This window comes from Nuphar pumila, chromosome 10, assembly GCF_984573655.1.
Source record: "Nuphar pumila chromosome 10, dmNupPumi1.hap1.1, whole genome shotgun sequence".
Classification (NCBI taxonomy): Eukaryota; Viridiplantae; Streptophyta; class Magnoliopsida; order Nymphaeales; family Nymphaeaceae; genus Nuphar; species Nuphar pumila.
Window position 1 is genome coordinate 35,023,665 of NC_143258.1, and position 21,459 is coordinate 35,045,123.

The window sequence follows — 21,459 nt, forward strand, 5'->3', positions numbered from 1 at the left end:
TTCACTTTGCATCTTCATTTTGCATCTTATACTTGTGCATTGTTGTACCCACCTTGTTGTATTCACTGCATACATCCCCTGCTGACTACATTCCACTGCCACTGTTCCCATTTACTATAATTTCCAGAATCATTAATGTTGAATACTATCTACTTGATTCACACACACTTATTTTCTGCAAAAGTCACTATTCACATGCACCTGTATGCACTTACATACCATTTGTTGTATCCAATCACAACACCACCCTCATTTCCCAAAATAACATTGAACACTACATCCTCAACACCCATATGCATTTTGCCCTTGCATTCATGTATCCCATACTGCTGTATATTTTCATCATGACTCAAATCTATATACATGTTAATCCTGTTCATGCATTCCATGTTCGTATAAATTTGTGTTTTCTATATCTCCATGCATATTTTCAATGACATAGATATGGCATTTAATGCATTGTCTAAGCATGATCACACACATTCTTCATTTAGATTAGGCAAGCACATATATGTATTTTCCCCACCAAACTTGTGCATAGCATATAAATACCATGCGTGCATTCTCTCATTAGTTTATATATGACACATAGGTGTCATATTTGCATCTTCCAATCGATTTAGGCATAATGCTTAAGTATTACCCGTGCATTTTCCTGTTAGCTCGTGCATTTCATTTAGGTAATATAGATACATCTCCTCACTAGTTCATGCATTGTACTTAAAAATCATCATATGCATTCTAGCCTCGGTATAGCCTTTTAATTTCTTTTCCTATTTCATATTTTATCTCATGCTAACCCTGTTTTGCAAGAAATATGTGAAAAAATGCTATTTTCTCTTTTTAGATTAGGATTTTAATTTCAGTTCAAAGGTTGTAATAGCTAGATCTTAATGAGAACTTTATATTTCCCATCTTAGAGTAGAATGCATGAGCATGTAGATTCCATAAGCCATGTGTTTCATCTCATTTTTATCTTATTTCTCAAAAATCCACCATAGTGAAACACGAATGGCACGTGCACCATTCTAATAAGTAGTAATTAATCCTAAGTAGACGATTTGCATTTATGGCCATAGTTAAAATGTGAACAATACTTAGGATTTTTATCTTTTATAGAATAACATTGGATCCACACTGGGTCTTCTTTTGAAAATCAACATATTTTCTAAAAGTTTTCTTCTTTTATCAGAGTTTGACTTGTAAATTAACTTAACATATATATCAATGGCCATAGTCAGGATATATTGAAAGTTAATTTCATTTCCAAACTCTATAAAGGCACCAAAATGTATTTTATTCTTTATCTGAATTTAAATATAGATTAATTTTATAATACATCTATGACCATAGTCAGGAAGGTATTATATCTTTAATCTTATTTTAATTCTCCTAAAGAATGAAATATGCCTTTCATTATCCAATTTTCAAGTTCTTTAATTCATTTCATCATTTAAGATAGAATTACATCATATTTAAAAATTATTTCAAATTTTCTTCAAAAACCCAAGTAATTTTGAGATAATCCTTCAAATATCTTATTCATTTCTCAAATCAATCTTCAATTCTTATCTGTAAATTCAAACTCATCTTTCTATTTTCAATTTTATCTTGTTCAGACTTCAATATCCCAATTTCAAAGTTCAATTCAACTTTGAAATTTCAAATTCATTTCTAGATTCAAAATTCAATTTCTAAATCAAATTTCAAAGTTCAATTCAACTTTGAAATTCCAAATTCATTTTCAGGATCAGGATTAAATTTTAAATTCAATTCAATATTTCAAATCAAATTTCGAAGTTCAATTCAACTTTGAAATTTCGGATTCATCTCCTGATTTCAAGTTTAAAATCAAGTTTATTCTCCATTTTAAATTCCAAGATCTCAAAGTTCTATCTAAGTTTGAGTTCGATTCTCAAAATTCAAATTCACCTTTTCAAAGTCATAAGGATGATTCTAAATCCCCAAGATCGATTTCCTCTAAATTTGAAAGCAAATTTCAAAATCGATTTCTCATATCCGATTCCAAGTTTCATCTGGATTTCCAAAATCCAATTCTATCTTCGAATTCCATTTGGATTTCTCAAATCCAATTCCAAGGTCCATCTGAATTTCCAAAATCCATTCTGTTTCCAAATTCCATTCTGATTTCAAAATTTAAATCCATAATTCAATTCCATTTTCAAAACCCATCTTGATTTTCAATTCCAAATTCAAATTTCATCTGGATTTCTCGAATCCAGTTTTATTTTCAAATTTCATCTGGATTTCAATTACAAATTCCAAATTCCAAATTCCAAATTCCAAATTCAATCCCTGTTTTGAATTTAAGCTCAAGATCGAAATTTCTTTTCAAAATCGATTTTTGAGAATCAAAATTCAAGGTTCAATCTGACTTTGAAAATTCATTTTTACTTCAAAACCCTACCTCAGTTCCAAAACTCTTTTTCTCTTCAATTCTTTAATTCAAGGTCTATGTTTAAAAATCTCTGATTATTCCAAGGCTTAGAACTTCAAGTTTCTTCTTCAAGATCTATTTCAAGTTCCTAAGTTAGATTCAAAATCTAAATTTTCTAAGTCAATCTTCACTTTCAAAAACCATTTTTTCAAAGACATTTTTATTACTTGGAAAATCCAAAACTTCTGAATTATTCTCAAAAGCATACATCTCTGCATTTGCATTTCACAAGCATATTCTTTGTGCATTCTTAGACTTAGAATAAATTCTCAAACAATATTTAGGCAAAGCAAAGGCATAAGTTCGATCCTTGGTTAAATTACCCCTGGTAAAGGTGCTAGGAACGGTTGAACCTCGTATCGATGAGCGAATCCCGTATCTCCATTTTCCCGCAAATTTTCAAAATACGAAGGTCAGCAATTTCAAAATATTTTCAAAATTAAGGTCAAGTGAGACCTTTGCAAAAGAGTTCCTCTCTCTTCTTTCTTTTCTCATTCTCTCTTCTTTTCTGTCTTTTATTCTCCTTCAAAAAGGGAATAGAGGCTAGAAAAAGAAAGAGAAGGAAAAGAGGGAACCAAGAGGAAAAATTTTGCAATGATCACAGGAGTGGCGACCGTGATGGGACTCATCTTCGTTCGGTCAGATTTTTTGCTTTGCTTTGCTTTGATATTGTCTAAGTCTTTATTCTACAAATGTCAGTTTCATTTCCATGCAAACCTTAGGAGCCTAGACTCTGTCCTAGCTGACATAATGCATATAGGATTTAAGTATGGTTTGGTAGGACCATATTGAGGAGATTATTGCATGCCCACTTAGACTTAGGTCTGAAATACAACTCTCCTCAATTTAGGGATTGAATGCAAACAATGTATGCAAGTGTATGCTTCTTTATTATTTCAAAATTCTATCTCTTTTAGGACTTGCATTAGAACCATCTGGTTTATTGCATGTTGAACATGTTTTAAAAAACATCCCTGCCTATATTGTCTTAGTCTTCACATTACTGGGCTATCTCACTGAACCATAGTTCGGGAGAGAGCCTGACAACTGGACCACTTATTTGGGTTAACGCCCCCCTACCACGTACTTAAGGGCCATAGTCCGAAGTATATGAGTAGGTGCTCAAGGATGTTGGGAAGTCATTACCTTAGAACCGGAGAAATATTTTTATGCCACGTACTTCAAGCTTCGGCTTGAGTATATCGGCATACCTTGATTGAAATCAGATGATCTGAACCCTAGAGTTAGGACTAAGGTCTTACAAGCCATTTCAAATATTGCATTTAGAGTCAGCTTTTAGGGAGTACTGTTTGTGCATCCTTGTTTATACATCTATGATTCTGTGATATTTATTTATTATATTTTCTTATATTTTCCAAAGACCCTAGGTATATTATTCAAAATTTCCTCTTTATTTTCAAAACCCAGGTGTATTTTTCTTTTCTTCTTCTGATTTTTTCAATTCTTTTTTTATCCTGCTTGTAATTTTTTAAATTTCAAATCTTGTCATCTATTTTCAAACTTTTTCTTTTTAATCTTTCAAATGTATCTTCTAACTCTATTCTTTGCCTTTTTTGTAATAAAATCTTTTTCGTCAAGAGATGACCTTTTCAGAATGGCATTTGTTTATATTCTAAATTGTTTATTCTTTCTCACAGAGAAACAATGTGATTATCGCAATTTTCTGTGACGACCCAATCCCTGGTAATGGGATATCATTATTTTTTGTCAACCTAATTCCTTCTTTTATCAAAATTTCTTCAAAAATTCTTTTTCTAAATATCCCATTTTCGAGTTCTTTTATTTTTCTCAAATAGTCTTCTTCAAATATTATTCTTCCTTCCCAGTTATACTGGGGCATTTTTTTTTATTTTATGAAAATTCATTTTTCCGAAAACCTGTTTGCAGGCAGGATCAGATAAATTCTTTTTCATCAATTTTTATCAATCTTTATTAGTTTTATCAAATTTTATTCATCTTTATTAATTTTTATCAATTTTTATTGATTTTTCAATTCTATCAATTTTTATCAATCTTTATTATTTTCAATCCCCCTTTCAGGTTAAGGGATAAATCTAAACCTCGTCCTTCGAGGTATTCTTTTTCCCTTTCAGGTTAAGGGATAAACCTGATCCTCATCCTTCGATGTATTCTTTTTTCCTTTCAGGTTAAGGGATAAACCTGAACCTCGTCCTTCGAGGTATTCTTTTTCCCTTTCAGGTTAAGGGATAAACCTGAACCTCATCCTTCGAGGTATTCTTTTCCCCCTTCAGGTTAAGGGATAAATCTGAACCTCGTCATCTGAAGTATTTCCCTTTCAGGTTAAGGGATAAACCTGAACCTCATCCCGCGAGGTCCTTCTTCCTTCAGGATAAGGGATAATTCTGAAGTCTTTCATCGTCTTTCAAGCATCATCAATTTTTTCATCAATTTTACCAATTTTCTCCAGACTTTCGTCATTTATTATCAATTTTTATCAATTTTTATTCTTTGTCAATTTTTATCAATTTTATTGTTTCTTTATCAATTTTTATCAATTTTTATCAATTTTTCATCAATTTTATTAATTTTTGACAATCTTTATTCTTCTTTCTGTTTCAGGTTAAGGGATAAACTTGAACCTCGTTCTTCGAGGTATTCCCTTTCAGGTTAAGGGATAAACCTGAACCTCATCCTACGAGGTTCTTCTTCCTTCAGGATAAGGGATAATCCTGAAGTCTTTCATTGTCTTTCAAGCATCATCAATTCTCCGCCAATTGTACCAATCTTCGTCAACTTTTTTCAATTCTTAATAAAAAATTCTATTCTTCAATTTTTATCAATTTTTATTTATTCTTTATCAATTTTTATCAATTCTTTTGATTCTCTATCAACTTTTTATCAATTTTGTCGATTTTGTCTCTCCTTCAGGATAAGGGATAATCCTTAAGCCATTATAAATAATTCAAATCTTAGACCATCTTGGTCAAGAATTTTGAATAAATCTCTCATCTTCTTCATGATCGTCATAGTCAATTCATAACTTTTGTCGATCCCTCCAAAATCCGACTTCCGGTTTAGAGTTATTTTCTTTCCCATCTGAGTTTTGACTCAGGTTTTTGTTTTTCATTTTCTTTTCTTTTTAAGATCCGAGTTCCGACTCGTGTTTTTCCCTTTTGTATATCATTTAAAGTTTCGGGTTCTAACTCAGACTTCCTTTTGGATCCAACGCTCGTGTTGAAACCAATCGTTGCTTTGAATATTCGAGTTTTCAAACTCGGGTTTTCCATTTTATCTTTTATTTTTAAGATCCGGGTTCCAACTCAGGTTTTTCCCTTTCATATTTCGTTTGAAGTTCTGGGTTCCGACTCGGACTTCCTTTTGGATCCAACACTCATGTTGGAACCAATCGTTGCTTTGAAGATTCAAGTTTTCAAACTCGGGTTTTCCATTTTATCTTTTATTTTTAAGATCCGAGTTTCGACTTGGGTTTTTCCCTTTTATATTTCGTTTAAAGTTCTCGGTTCCGACTCGGACTTCCTTTTGGATCTAACGCTCGTGTTGGAACCAATCGTTGCTTTGAAGATTCGAGTTTTTAAACTCGGGTTTTCCATTTTATCTTTTATTTTTAAAGATTTGGGTTCCGACTCGTGTTTTTCCCTTTTATATTTTGTTTGAAGTTCCGGGTTCCGACTCGAACTTTCTTTTGGATCCAACGCTCGTGTTGGAACCAATCATTGCTTTGAAGATTCGAGTTTTCAAACTCGGGTTTTCCATTTTATCTTTTATTTTTAAGATCTGGCTTCCAACTCAGGTTTTTCCCTTTTATCTCTCGTTTGAAGTTTCGGGTTCCGACTCGGACTTCCTTTTGGATCCAATGCTCATGTTGGAAACAATCGTTACTTTAAAAATTTGAGTTTCTAAACTCGGGTTTTTCCTCTTTTATTTTGAATTTTTGGGTTCCGACTCAGACTTCATTTTGGATCCAATGCTTGTATTGGACCAAAATTTCACTTTGAAAATTCGAGTTCTGGACTCAGGTTTTCCCTTTATCTTCTATTTTCTGAAGTTTCGAGTTCTGACTCGGACTTCCATTTGGATCCAATGCTCATGTTGGACCAATCATTTTGTTGAAAACTCAAGTTCCAAACTTTGGTTTGCCTTTTAAATCCCTTTTGTTGGAGTTTCAGGCAACGACTCAGACTGCCCTCTCAAATCCAATGCTCGAGTTGGACTATCCTTCCGATGAAGATCTGGGTTCTGACTCGGGTTTTCACTCCCTCTCAGGTTAAGGGATAAACCTGAACCTCGTTCATCGAGGTATTTTCTTTTCCCCTTCAGGTTAAGGGATAAACCTGAGCTTCCCATTCAGGATAAGGGATAATTCTGAAACCATTTATAGAAGCAGCGTAGCCTTCTATAATGGTCCTTCCAAATCCAATCTAACACTGGTCTTTCACCAAATCCAATTCTCACGTTGGTCCTTCCAAATCCAGTCTAACACTGGTCCTTCAAAATTCCAATTTATCAAATTGGTCCTTCAAATTCCAGTTTTTACGCTGGTCCTTCAAATTCCAATTTCTCAAATTGGTCCTTCAAATTCCAGTTTTTACACTAGTCCATCAAATTCCAATTTTTGTCAAATTGGTCCATCCAAAATTCCAGTTTTTACACTGGTCCTTCAAATTTCAGTTTTTACACTGGTCCTTCAAATTCCAATTTTCTCAAATTGGTTCTTCAAATTGCAGTTTCTACACTGGTCCTTCAAATTCCAATTTTTACAATGGTCCTTCAAATTCCAATTTTCTCAAATTGGTCCTTCAAATTCCAGTTTCTATATTGGTCCTTCAAATTCCAATTTTCTCAAATTGGTCCTTCAAAAATTCCAGTTTTTACATTGGTCCTTCAAATTCCAATTTCTCAAATTGGTCCTTCAAATTCCAGTTTTTACAGTGGTCCTTCAAATTCCAATTTCTCAAATTAGTCCTTCAAATTCTAATTTCTCAAATTAGTCCTTCAAATTCCAGTTTTTACACTGGTCCTTCAAATTTCAATTTTCTCAAATTGGTCCTTCAAAAATTCCAATTTTTACACTGGTCCTTCAAATTTTAGTTTTACACTGGTCCTTCAAAATTTTTAATTTTCTCAAATTGGTCCTTCAAATTCTAGTTTTTACACTGGTCCTTCAAAAATCCAATGCTTACATTGGTCCTTCAAAATTCCAATTTTCTTAAATTGGTCCTCCATATTCCAATTTTTACACTGATCCTTCAAAATTCCAATGTTTACATTGGTCCTTCAAAATTCCAATTTTCTCAAATTGGTCCTTCAAATTCCAGTTTTTACACTGGTCCTTCAAAATTCCAGTTTTTACACTGGTCCTTCAAAATTCCAATGCTTACATTGGTCCTTCAAAAATTCCAATTTTCTCAAATTGGTTCTTCAAATTCCAGTTTTTTTAATGGTTCTTCCAAATTCCAATTTTTACACTGGTCCTTCAAAATTCCAATTTCTCAAATTGGTCCTTTAAATTCCAGTTTTTACACTGGTCCTTCAAATTCCAATTTTTACACTGGTCCTTTAAATTCCAATTTTTCTCGAATTGGTCCTTCAAAAATTCCAATTTTTACACTGGTCCTTCAAATTCCAATTTCTCAAATTGGTCCTTCAAATTCCAGTTTCTACACTAGTCCTTCAAATTCCAGTTTCTACACTGGTCCTTCAAATTTCAGTTTTTACATTGGTCCTTCAAATTCCAATTTTCTCAAATTGGTCCTTCAAATTGCAGTTTCTACACTGGTCCTTCAAATTCCAATTTTCTCAAATTGGTCCTTCAAAAATTCCAGTTTTGACACTGGTCCTTCAAATTCCAATTTCTCAAATTGGTCCTTCAAATTCTAGTTTTTACATTGGTGCTTCAAATTCTAATTTCTCAAATTGGTCCTTTAAATTCTAGTTTTTACACTTGTCCTTCAAATTCTAATGTCTCAAATTGGTCCTTCAAAATCCAGTTTTACACTGGTCCTTCAAATTCCAATTTTCTCAAATTGGTTCTTCAAAAATTCTAGTTTTTACACTAGTCCTTCAAATTCCAGTTTTTACACTGGTCCTTCAAAATTCCAATGCTTACATTGGTCATTCAAAATTCCAATTTTCTCAAATTGGTCGTCCAAATTCTAGTTTTAGTTTTTACACTGATCCTTCAAAATTCTAATGTTTACATTGGTCCTTCAAAATTCCAATTTTCTCAAATTGGTCTTTCAAATTTCAGTTTTTACACTGGTCCTTCAAAAATTCTAATTTTCTCGAATTGGTCCTTCAAAATTCCAGTTTTTACACTGGTCCTTCAAATTCCAGTCTTTACACTGGTCCTTCGAATTCCAGTTTTTACATTGATCCTTCAAATTCCAATTTTCTCAAATTGGTCCTTCAAATCTCAGTTTTTACACTAGTCCTTCAAACTCCAGTTTTTACACTGGTCCTTCAAAATCCAGTTTTTACACTGGTCCTTGAAATTCCAATTTCTCAAATTGGTCCTTCAAATTTCAGCTTTTATGCTAGTCCTTCGAATTTCAATTTCTCAAATTGGTCCTTCAAAATTCCAGTTTTTTAAAATTGGTCCTTCCAAACCCAGTTTAGCACTGACCCTTTACCAAAATCCTTCCCAAACTTCTGTTTAATATTGGTCCTTTACCAAAATCCTTTATCGAAATCCTTCCCAAACTCCAGTTTAACACTGGTCCTTTACCAAATTCCTTTACCAAAGTCCTTTATCAAAATTCTTTACCAAACCCAAATTCCAATTGGTCCCGTAAAATGCAGTTTTATTGATCGAGATTGCCAAAATCAAAATGTTCAACCAAAGGTCCTGTCAAAATCTATATTGAGTGATTATTTCACAAAAGATTCTCAAAAACTTTGCCAATTTGCTAAAAACATTTGTTGATTCCAATATTTTACTGCACAAAAGAATCACCTCAGATTACTTCTAGTATTCTTTTCAAAAGGGTAAAGCTTTTTGCGAAAAAGGATAAAATTCAAATCTTTTCTCTGTTGATCAACCAAAAGGACGTAAGAAATATCCTTGGTATGATTAGCAAAAGAAATATTCAATGATGTTGAAAAGTTAGAAGTGAATTGATATTGATCATAGTTATGGCGCATGTTTAAAGATGATTTTCTGGCAATCAGGCAGTGGAAATATCCTGAGCGATAAAAAGAATCCACTTAATCCATATATCCTCAATCATTTAAGGTGCAATTAAATATCTGCAAAAGGGATCTCTCAATCATCGTCAAGTTGAAGACTGGTGGATGAGTTAGACCCCCGGGGCCAAAGAAGATTTGGATCATCTCCGAGATGAAGGAGTTTGTGACGGATCCTTCCAGGGAAAGTTTGGATCACCACCAAGTTGAAAGCGGATGTGACGAACCTCCCGAAAAACCCTAAAAGATATTTGATTTATGCTATCATCAAGAGATTTCCAACCAAAGAGACAATACCTTCAGTATAATTCTTGAGACAAAGAAGGATCAGAGCATCTTCAAGTTGAAGAAGTTTGTGACGTACCCTTCTCAGAAAAAAGAAAAGTGAGGACATCTCTAAAATGAAGGATGATGTAATAAACTTCTCGCCAAAAACCCCAGAAAGCTTAATGTCTCAAAAAGAGTGCAAAAAAATCATCATGGGAAAACCCCCAGATATCAAACTGCCAAAATTGCCAGAAATCATCTTTTCTTATGCAAAATCCTTTCATCAATATCTTTTCACTTATTGCTTTTATGAAATTAAGAGTATTTCTTCTCTGTTTATATCAAGGAAATAGATAACTTCCTTGAAGAAACTCAACAACATAAAAATTTGAATCTGACTCTAGAATCTGAGAAGTTAACCTCATTTTGGAGGAAATACTCTAGGTAAAAAGAGGGAATATCTTTCGCACATATGTGCACACTTTCAAGCATTTAAATCAATTATAATTTTATCTTATTGGCAAAATTTTCTGGTTATCCAAAAATGAAATAAATGCTCAATATCTATTTTGATGCAACCTAGCGTTGTTTACTTTTTTTTAAAAGAGAGTTGTCTTATTCTGATGAGGTATTTTCTTCCAGTCCCATCATGGTTTTCTCCATCAAGGAATCCATGCTTTGTATATCCATTTAAGCAAGGATTGCATGAACCTCGTTTCACAAGGTATTTTTCAACAATGTCCCATCATGGTTTTCAATATATTTCATTCCCCATTCAGGTAAGGGTTAAACCTGAAATTCATTTTTTTGAAAAATCTTCGTCCCATCCAGGTTAAGGGCTAAACCTGAGTCTTTTGCAAATAGTTTATTTTGTCTCAGCCATGAGACTTCTTCAAAAAAATCTCCTTTTTCACAATTTTGAGATCTTCATTCGAAAGTTCCATCACAATTTCTTCATTGCCTTTTTTTATCCAATCATTTCATTCTTAAGAATTTTTGTCTCTTTCCAAGCCATTCAGGATAAGGTGCTAAACCTGAGAATAATGTTCTACAAAGCAATTCTTTCACACCCAGTTCAGACTTTCTGACTGGGGCATTTTTTTTAGAAAAAATTTGGTGTGTTTTCTTTGCCACTAAGCTCGACTTTCAACCAGCTTAGCAGCAAAGAGGGGCATTTATGAACACCCCAAATTTTCAAAAAAAATCTAAAAAATTCCTTTTTTCCCTTGACCTTTATCTTCTGAATAAATTGGGTTAATCTCTGATAAATTTCCATTTATTTCTCTGATTCACTGAAATTCAGATTCAATTTCCATATCTGACCCAATCTCGGAACCAGATCTGATATCCGGATCTAATTCTGAGCTCGGATCTTCTTATTTTTAAAAAAAAAAAATCAAAAAATCACTTATTCGTATTCTTTTAGAGGTTTTATCTGGATCCAATCTCGATTCAAACTCTAAAATCAATATTTTTTCTCAAAATCTTGGATCCAAATCCATTTTGAAGTTTATTTTTTTTTAAATAAATCATATATTTTTCACAAAAACCTCATTTTGAAAATCCTTATATCTCAAAATAAAAATTTTGCAAAAATACTTCAAAAACCTCGTTTAGGTCCCATTTTCCCAAAATTTCTCTCTTATTTTTAGAATTTTTCTCAAAAATATAAAAAGATTACAAAAAGATATTAGTTAAAACCTCTTCTTGAAAAGCCTTGTAAATGAAAAACCCCTTTTTGAATCTCTCAAAACTTAAAGAGCCCGCTTTTTGAAATCTTTAAAAAAGAGAGGGACCCGTTTTAAAACTTTTCTAACGGCTTCCTCTTATTTAAGCAACTGTCGAGAGGCCTTCTCGTTCACCGCTTCTTCACCCCACCATCGCATTACCTCTCGATCGCTTCTTCAACCCACCATATTCTTCTTCTTCTTCTTCTTGATTTTTCTTCTTCCCCTTCTAAGGGAATCAGAGTGAGCCTGCAGTAAAATCAAAGGAGCATCGCCTTCACCCTTCCACCCTTCTATGCATCCAATCACTCTCCTTCCCTCCTTCAAAAACCCTGCAAACCACGGTAAGTATCCTCCTTCTTCCACCCTTTATTTTTGATTTCCTGATTTTCCTGCTTTTTTTTTCATTAAAGCACATTTGGTAGCATCATATTGCCTATGTTAATATCGATCTAACTCTGTGCAATATCGATCTAACTCCGTGCAATATCAACGGAATGTTCATTCCAATAATTATTTTTGTGTTTACTGAATTTTTTGGTTTTTAGATCGAATATTTGTTCATACTTGATTTTCTTGCTTTATTCTCATTATTTGTTTGCATATGATTTCCTATTCGCATTTTCTTCTTCTTCTTCTTTTTGTTTTTCTTCTTTCTCTGATTTTCGGTTTTGCATTTCCTTTCTGTTTTTTTTTTTATTTCTTAGTTTTATTGTGATTCCCTTTTCTTATTTCAATTACTGTGTCGCAGTTGATTCTCGATTCCATTCTGCTAATCTGTTTATGTTTTGATTTTCTTTACCTACATTTTCCATTACGCATGCCTTCATCCTTCGATCTGTTCTCACCTCCCCATGTAAACCTCTCTCGATCCATCTTCTGCCTATCCACTACATCTTCTTTTTCTTCTCTGATCCCCATTCTTCCTCTCAACCTCCTCCCTCTGATCCGCTTCTCCTCTGAGCTTCTAAAGAAGGCTTTCCCCCCTCTCGCAGGATTACATTAACGCACTATCGAGTGTGTTGGGTTGCTTATAGCAACACCAACCCCTCCCTTCATGCAATATCAATGGAACGAGTGGTTCCAACATTTTGTTTTCAGTTTTACGATTCATCTTATCCAAGTTATTTAGTTTGTGTAAATACAAATTTCTTCAGATCTAATGCTCTTTTTTAAATTCATAGCATCATTTCTTCTTATTCTTCTTTTCTATTCGTTATTTTTCATTCTTCTTTATTTACATTCCAGCGTATCTCTCTCGATTATGCATTTTCGCATTCCTGCAGTTTGAAATCGAGAATTGTTAATTCATTTTAGAAATTTATGTTCTCTGAACTTACATTTCTGCAAATGGCGATGTGAATTTACTGATTCATTTTGTCGATTTGTCTTTTCTGAGATCAAGCAAGCCAGTTTGTGATTGGGAAGCATCATTCATCCTGCTTCTTGCTGCTGTTGGTGCAAAGTTGGAGCACATAATTATTCAGTTGGCAAAAGAGGTAGCATGGAATACCTTCAGTAAAACCATTCGATGATCACTTATGGTTCAAGTCACCTAGCTTTGTTCTTGATCTGATCCATTTTATATTATTTCAGAATGTATTTAAGATTGCACTTTACGTTTGGGTATTTGTAAGTGCATTATATTTCTTATTATTGATGTTTTCTCTATGCTTGATCATGAAGTTCATTTGGGGATGACATGCACCGTTTGTTTACTGATTCCCCTAGAGTACGTTTGGCTTTCATTCTTGCCTAATGGAGGAAGTGGCTTATGTAATCCCAAGATTCTTCATTGGCTAAACTTTGGTCTGATAATTTTAGGGAGTTTATTCTTTCTTTGTGGATTGTCAACATGCTTGTCTATTGCAAGATTATCATTCAGGTGCTCTGCAGCTACAATACTCTTTCTTTATATGCGTTGGTCACTCAGATGGGTAGCATGTTCAAGGTAGCGATATTTGAAGAAAATATGCGAGCTGGCCTGTATCATTGGGTTGAGGGGCAAAGAAGAGATTGGCTGGTACAAAAGAAAAGGGGGCTCAAACCCACAAGATGGCGAGGGAAACATGGAGCACTGTTAGCCATGGTAGTGTTTTAACAACTGATGGAACCGTGACAGCAATAACGATAGTTTTTGACTGGGAAACAACCTAGAGTTCTACTTTTGGTATCTTGATTCCTTATGCAAAGTAGATTGCCACAGAAATGAAGTACTTGTAATGGAGGTAAAGGGTATAACAAAAATAGAAATTGATCTGTTTGAATGACCTAAATTTGAGCACAACCCTTGTCCTGTTGAAGCAGCTATACTCACACACATTCTCCATCCTCACCTGCAACATCACAATCACTAATAGCACTTCTAGCACTTGCCTTCATCCCCATCTCTTCAGCACACACTACCTCACCTTTATTCCCACAACATCATACATCATATCTTGTTGCATCCTTCATTGTTGTGAAATTCACTAACTCCCCACCTATTTGAGGTACATTACAATCTGACTAATCCTCACCAAAGCCACAGCATGTTCATTCATTAACTTACAACATATCCCTTCCAACCCATGAAGATACTATGCACTATTCAGAGTCAATTCGTTATGCTATCAATCTGACTAAACCTTTTTGCAAGGGCTAAGCTGCTAGTCAGGTTGTGGTGGTTAGGTGTGAGCCCTTTACCCATCTTATCTATTGCTTGAACTTTTCATATGTGTTGTGTGATGTTTTCACTGACCCTTGTATATCAATAGATCCTTAGCATACATGACCATTGCATTCACTTATTAACCTGTATAAAGGTTAATACTGATCCATCACCTGCCATACTCACCTCTACAGCCATATCTGTAATCATAATTGCTGTCGCAGTAGCCATCTGCACTACTTACAACAGCACCTTTCTGCGTCCTTCATTCTACCCCCCCCCCCCCTCCCCTGCAGCCTACCACACAACACCAACATCATCTCAGTATTGCCTAACATAAATTTTGACTCCCCGATGAAACCAAAGTATATCCGAATAGAGGATGAAATTTGTCTCTTAAGACAGGTCTCACTAGCTCAGTTACCTCAAAAACAACATATGCTTGGATTTCCAACACCCCCAGCATTATACCTAAAGCCCCTTTTGTAGCAATGTATCCACCAGCCAATACACAGGCCCTTCCCCTCTGCTCTGGAGTCATAACCATTTTGAATCTTGAGTTTGAGGGACTCTCCATGTACCAGTGTTATGATTATATATCCTGCTACTAAATATTTTCTTCATTCGTTAGATGTATACATTATCCTGCTAGTTTATCTTGTCTTTACATTATCTTGATTTTATACCCTGTGCATTATCTCATTGCATTTTTTTTGTTAGTGTTTATTTGGTTCATATGATCTGCATGGTTGAACTATCCAAGAGTCTGCGGGATCCATGTTGTATTATATGTACCCCTCTAGTTGCAATGCATATCTTCCTGCTAACAGAGACGTAGTGTTGTTTCTCAAAGCAATAGAAAGTCTTTTCTTTCCATTTGATGTTAAATCAGAAAATCAAGTCCTTGGAAAGAAAAGTTGAAACTTCTGACGCGTTAAAAGTTTTCCCCTGCTATTCCACAAATGAATCCGTCAGCAGCAAGCTAACAGAAAAGCTGGAGTAGCAGATCAAGAAGGTAACATTCTCTGCTGTATGTATCAGGTTTATCCAGAAGCACCAATAGAGGTTCAATGCATCAGATGAGTTTTAATAATGCTAACATTTCAAATGGGAGACATCCTTGCTCAATGTTGTTTCAGACCTTATGTCTCAGCATGTCCTGCATACATGCACTCTTTTTTTTAGCTCAAGGAATTCCTTTGCACATATATTCTGTTCAGTTTTTGGAACTTTTACAGAAGCACAACCCTACCACTTTTCTTGCATCTTCACTTTGCATCTTCATTTTGCATCTTATACTTGTGCATTGTTGTACCCACCTTGCTGTATTCACTGCATACATCCCCTCCTGACTACATTCCACTGCCACCGTTCCAATTTACTATCATTTCCAGAATCATTCATGTTGCATACTATCCACTTGATTTGCACACACTTATTTTCTGCGAAAGTCACTATTCATTTGCACCTGTATTCAGTTACATACCATCTGTTGTATCCAATCACAACACCACCCTCATTTCCCAAAATAACATTGAAGACTACATCTTCAGCACCCATATGCATTTTGCCCCCGCATTCGTGTATCCCATACTGATGTATATTTTCATCATGACTCAAATCTATATACATGTTAATCCTGTTCATGCATTCCATATTCGTATAAATCTATGTTTTCTATATCTCCATGCATATTTTCAATGACATAGATATGGCATTTAATGCATTGTCTAGGCATGATCACATGCATTCTTCATTTAGATTAGGCAAGCACATATATGCATTTTTCCCACCAAACTTGTGCATAGCATATAAATACCATGCATGCATTCTCTCATTAGTTTATATATGACACATAGGTGTCATATTTGCATCTTCCAATCGATTTAGGCATAATGCTTAAGTATTACCTGTGCATTTTCCTGTTAGCTCGTGCATTGCATTTAGGTAATATAGATACATCTCCTCACTAGTTCATGTATTGTACTTAAAAATCATCGTATGCATTCTAGCCTCGGTATAGCCTTTTAATTTCTTTTCCTATTTTATATTTTATCTCATGCTAACCCTGTTTTGCAGGAAATATGTAGAAAAGTGCTATTTTTCCTTTTTAGATTAAGATTTTAATTTCAATTCAAAGGTTGTAATAGCTAGATCTTAATGAGAACTTTACATTTCTCGTCTTAGAGTAGAATGCATGAGCATGTAGATTCCATAAGCCATGTGTTTCATCTCATTTTTATCTTATTTCTCAAAAATCCACCATGGTGAAACATGAATGGCACATGCACCATTCTAATAAGTGGTAATTAATCCTAAGTAGACAATTTGTATTTATGGCCATAGTCAAAATGTGAACAATACTTAGGATTTTTATCTTTTATAGAATAACATTAGATCCACACTGGGTCTTCTTTTGAAAATCATCATATTTTCTAAAAAATTTCTTCCTTTATCAGAGTTTGACCTTTAAATTAACTTAACATATATATCAATGGCCATAGTCATGATATATTGAAATTTAATTTTATTTCCAAACTCTATAAAGGCATCATAATGTATTTTATTCTTTATCTGAATTTAAATATAGATTAATTTTATAATACATCTATGACAATAGTCAGGAAGGTATTATATCTTTAATCTTATTTTAATTCTCCTAAAGAATAAAATATGTTTTTCAATATCCAATTTTTAAGTTCTTTAATTCATTTCATCATTTAAGATAGAATTACATTATATTTACAAATTATTTCAAATTTTCTTCAAAAACCCCAGTAATTTTGAGATAATCCTTCAAATATCTTCTTCATTTCTCAAATCAATCTTCAATTCTTATCTATAAATTCAAACTCATCTTTCTATTTTCAATTTTATCTTGTTCAGACTTCAATATCCCAATTTCAAAGTTCAATTCAACTTTGAAATTTCAAATTCATTTCTAGATTCAAAATTCAATTTCTAAATCAAATTTCAAAGTTCAATTCAACTTTGAAATTCCAAATTCGTTTTCAGGATCAGGATTCAATTTCAAATTCAATTCAATATTCCAAATCAAATTTCGAAGTTCAATTCAACTTTGAAATTTTGGATTCATCTCCTGATTTCAAGTTTAAAATCAAGTTTATTCTCCATTTTAAATTCCAAGATCTCAAAGTTCTATCTAAGTTTGAGTTCGATTCTCAAAATTCAAATTCACCTTTTCAAAGTCATAAGGATGATTCTAAATCCCCAAGATCGATTTCCTCTAAATTTCAAAATCGATTTCTCATATCCAATTCCAAGTTTCATCTGGATTTCCAAAATCCAATTCTATCTTCGAATTCCATTTGAATTTCTCAAATCCAATTCCAAGTTCCATCTGAATTTCCAAAATCCATTCTATTTTCAAATTCCATTTTGATTTCAAAATTTAAATCCAGAATTCAATTCCATTTTCAAAACCCATCTTGATTTTCGATTCCAAATTCAAATTTCATCTGGATTTCTCGAATCCAATTTTATTTTCAAATTTCATCTGGATTTCAATTACAAATTCCAAATTCCAAATTCAATCCATGTTTTGAATTTAAGCTCAAGATCAAAATTTCTTTTTAAAAACGATTTTTGAGAATCAAAATAAAAAATCAAGGTTCAATCTGACTTTAAAAAATTATTTTTACTTCAAAACCCTACCTCAGTTCCAAATCTCCTTTTCTCTTCAGTTCTTCAATTCAAGATCTATTTTCAAAAAACTCTGATTATTCCAAGGCTTAGAACTTCAAGTTTCTTCTTCAAGATCTATTTCAAGTTACTAAGTTAGATTCAAAATCTAACTTTTCCAAGTCAATCTTCACTTTCAAAAACCATTTCTTCAAAGAAATTTTTTATCACTTGGAAAATCCAAAACTTTTGAATTATTCTTAAAAGCATACATCTCTTCATTTGCATTTTACAGGCATATTCTTTGTGCATTCTTAGACTTAGAATAAATTCTTAGACAATATTTAGGCAAAGCAAAGGCATAAGTTCGATCCTTTGTTCAATTAGTTCTGGTAAAGGTGTCAGAAATGGTTGAACCTCGTACCGACGAGCGAATCTCGTCTCTCCATTTTTCCATAAATTTTTAAAAAATGGAGGCGAGTAATTTCAAAATATTTTCAAAATTAAGGTCAAGTGAGACCTTTGCAAAAGAGTTCCTCTCTCTTCTTTCTTTTCTCATTCTCTCTTTTTTTCTATCTTTTATTTCCCTTCAAAAAGGGAATTGAGGCTTAAAAGGGAAAGAGAAGGAAAAGAGGGAACCAAGAGAAAAAACTTTGCAATGTTCACAGGATGTTGCGAGCACAAGGGTTCTACCGTTGCAAATTGGTGTGCCTCTTGTATTGGTGGAAGGCAAATGCAACTAGTAGTGGCCCTTATGTCTAGATTTAAAGATCTCTGCTTTGATTTCTCATTTTATCCCATGCCATACACCCCTTTACACGCACCTATGCATTTCTAAACTGTACCTGCCGACTACCATTTTACACAACACATTGCTCCATCTACAACATGTACAACCCCATTCACACTGCTTCACCATTTTATATCTGCAAACAACATTGTTCATCCATAGCAACATCCTCATTGCATACATCCCCTGCCACCTGAATTTCAAGTTGGTGAAGGTGCGTACACCACACTTTTGTTGCTTGCCATGGCTGGTGTGCGCTTCCAAACATCTACATTGCCACTCCACTACACATCCTCACATCACCTCTTGCCACTGTTGCATAAACATTCACAGCTCCACCCTTTCGCACCCTCACCACTTCACTCCCTGTAAACACGGTTGTGCTCCCACCTACAGTGATATCATTCACTGTAATTTCCACCTTCACTGTTACCTGCATTCATTGCACAACATCAACACTTTTTTTTATTATTATTATTTCCTGTACTTGCTGCATTTGTGCATCACTTCATCTTTATTGTAGTTTCCAGTGGTACATTTCATTTGCATAAGTTCACTTTATTCCTCATTTTATAATTCCCATTATCAGTATATGTACCCCTTTTATCATGTCCACCAACAGTCCCTGGCACACTTTAACACTCATTCCACTGGGCATCGCACAGTGCCCTCTCTCCAAGCATCTTAGGGTTTTTCCTTTTATTTACAGCAATGTAAGTCACTGATATGGCTTATTTGAACCCACGACAGTGCAAAGCGTTGTTGTGTTGTCCTTGCACTTGCAGCAATGCAACAACATTGTTCTCCTTCCACCTACATACATATGCCACCATGTTTCCCTTAGCTTAGGTATTACCTTTTCATGTGCATTCCCATTATAGTTTAGGTTTTACACATGCATTTTTCAGTCAACCTAAGCATATCATCTAGGCTATGTATATGCATATTTCTAGTTAGCCTAAGCATATCATCCGGGTTTATGTATACACATCTTTTATTTGGCATAAGCATCATCCTTAGGCATAACCATATGTATATTAGTTTTGACATAATATCTTTAATTTTTGTTTGTATCCTATATTTTTGTTACATTATGCTAACTCCTTTCTTTGCAGGAAATACATGGAAAATACCACATTCCACCCTAAATTAGGGATTTTCATAATTTTAATTTCAATTTCAAAGTTGTAATTGCTAGATATCAATGAGAATCTTTACCTTTTAGTACTAGAATAGAATGTATGAGCATATAAATATCATAAATTATATGTTTTCATGTCATTCTTCTCTTATTTTCAAAAATCCCACAATGGTGAAACACGAATAGCACGCGCACCATTCTAATAAAAGGTAATTAATCCTAAGCAAATGATCCATATTGATGGTCATAGTCAAAATGTAAACAATGCTTAAGATTTTTATCTTTTATGGAATAACACAGAATCCACACTGAATCTCTCTCAAAATTCATCATATTTTCTAAAAAAATTCTCCCTTTATTAGGATTTGACCTAAAAATTAATCCAAAACGTATATTCATGGCCATAGTCAGGATATATTGAGGATTAATTTTACTTCAAATTCTATAAAGGCATAAAAATGTATTTTATTCTTTATCTGAATTTAAATATAGATTATTTTATATTATATTTGTGACCAGTCATGAATGCATTATATCTTCAATCTTATTTCAATTCTGCTAAAGAATGAAATATGCTTTTCAATATCCAATTCTCAAATTTCTTTTAAAGCATTCATCATTTAGGATATAATTGCATTCTTTTTCATATTATTTCAAATTATCTTCAAAAATCCAAGTGATTTTGAGGTAAATGTCTAAATGTTTTCCTCATTTCTCAAATCAATCTTCAATTCTTATCTGTAAATTCAAATTCATCTTTCTATCTCCAATTTTATCTTATTTTTAAAGTTCAGACTTCAATATCCCAATTTCAAAGTTCAATTCAACTTTGAAATTTCAAATTCATTTCTAGATTTAAAATTTAATTTTCAACTTAAATCAAATTTCAAAGTTCGATTCAACTTTAAAATTCCAAAATTCATTTCTAGGATCAGGATTCAATTCAGTATTCCAGATCAAATTTCAAAGTTCAATTCAACTTTGGAATTCCAAGTTCACTTCCTGATTTCGAAAATCCAATTTTAATTCTTTATTCTTCTCTTCAAATTCCCAAATCTTCCAAATCATCTTTTGATTTCAGAATTCAAGTCTGAATTCAAGTTTTATTCTTTTCTCAAAATTCTAAAATTCCAAGTCTTATCTCTTAAAACCTAAATCAGATTTTAAAGATCAAAACTTGGTATTTGCTCTGAAAATCGATTTCTCCCAAATTTCATCTTCCTTTCCTTTTCAAATTCAAAATTGATTTAGGATTTCTCAGATCCAATTCCAAGTTCCATCTGGATTTCCAAAATCCAATTCTATTTCTGAATTCCATTTGGATTTCTCAAATCCAATCCCATTTTCAAATCTAATTTGGATTTCTCAAATCTATTTTCAAAGTTCTATCTGGATCCGATCCATCTTCAAATTCCATCTGGATTTCTCAAATCCAATTTTATCTTTAATTTCAGATCTCAAAAATCTAATTTCATCTTGAATTCCAGATCTCAAATCCAATTCCATTTTTCCAACTTGATTCCAATTCCAGAATCAATTCCATTTCCAAAACCCATCTTGATTCTCAAACTCCATCTAGATTTCTCAAATCCAAATTCC

At 33.4% G+C, this 21,459-nt stretch overlaps 1 pseudogene; it reads right to left on the reverse strand.

Moving 5' to 3' along the window:
* Positions 1-12,558, reverse strand: part of LOC149826641 (uncharacterized protein At4g15970 pseudogene) — a 48,209-nt pseudogene extending 35,651 nt beyond the window's left edge.
* Between the last annotated feature and the right edge of the window lie 8,901 nt (positions 12,559-21,459).